This window comes from Sorex araneus, chromosome 6 (assembly GCF_027595985.1).
Source record: "Sorex araneus isolate mSorAra2 chromosome 6, mSorAra2.pri, whole genome shotgun sequence".
NCBI lineage: Eukaryota > Metazoa > Chordata > Mammalia > Eulipotyphla > Soricidae > Sorex > Sorex araneus.
In genome coordinates, this window is record NC_073307.1 from 55589326 (window position 1) to 55590803 (window position 1478).

Sequence of the window (1478 nt, forward strand, 5' to 3'; positions counted from 1 at the left end):
TACATGGGAGCATTTCTGCAAAAAGATCTTGGAGGAAACAGGAAACAGTAGACTAGTTAACAGTATAAAAAATACACATTTAATTCTCACACTTCAAAGTAAGCACCACTGGAAAACTCAGCAAAATTTTAAAAGCCTCTAAAAACACTTTTGTTTGTATCTACCTCTGTGTATTAACCAATTTATCAGTTTACTATTCTTCACATGTAATGAAGGTTAAGTAACTAAGGTAGAGAGTTGATGACTTTGCCATGTTAACATTGCTCACCAAGCATCAAAATAAGGATTTGAATTTTCATTATAGGAGTATGTATTTTTCACTGGTACTTTCATATGTGCTTTTTCACGATGTGGATGTGCTTTTGTTTGTTTGTTTGTTTTTGGAGTATACCTGGCGGTGCTAGGGATCACTTCTAGCAAACCAGTGCTGGCCACATGCTAGAAAAGCACCTTACTCGCTGTGCTGTCACTCAGGCACACCTGGTACTTTGCTGGTACTTTTTACTATGTACTTTTCACTATGTGATTTTTCCACTGGTACTTTTCATTATGTACATTTCAGTATGTACTTCGCTATGTACTTTGTTTCACTGTGCTTCTCACTATGTAGTTTTCACTGGTACTTTTCACTGGTATTTTTCATTATGTGCTTTTCACTGGGTTTTCATTATAATGAGTATGTACTTTCCTTAAACATTATCGAAGTGTTGCTTCAAATCACTCCCTTTGCTTCCTGTCCCAATTGTTCTTTCTGGATATTTTTTTTGTTTCATATATAGGTGGAAACTACAGTTACTGGGTGTCAGTTTCATCAGTGGACAGGCTATTATTAGAAAATAAGTATGTAATGGTGTTACTTGAAAGAACAGTTTCATTTAGAATTCTCTCACTTTTTGCCAATTACGCTCACTATCCTAGAAATTTAAATAGATCTAAAGACTTCCTTTATGGAGGGATCAAGATGTTTTCTTTTACAAGAAGTGAGAAGCTAATTTTACTTACTTAATGATCTAGCCATTCATTTTTGGCAATTTTAATTACATTGTCATTGTTTGGCTACAAGTTTTACAATAACGCAAAAAAAGTGAGGGGGGAGTAGAAATCCTACTGAAATTGAACAATGCAAACATCTTTTTAGCTTGAGAAAAAATTTTTTCTAGAAGGGTTTGAAGGATCTAGCATGTTTGCATTGGCTGTGATTTGTCATGCATTGAACGCTTCTGGCATTGAGGGTGCTGATCCATCAAGTCATGCAGGTGGGACCTTGTTCACGTATATTGAGGGCACCAAGAATGTGTCTGAAAATGTAGACAGGGGTGCCGGTGGTCACTGGAGCCCTCCTCTCCGGGTCCCCATGGGGCTCCCAGGTTCCAGGATACGCTAGCTAGCTAGTCCCCCTGGCAGTCCGAAGGCGGCCCCCGCACTGCGGCAGCGAGTCAGCACTGCGGCAGGCGATCGCGCATGCGCTGCACCGGAGG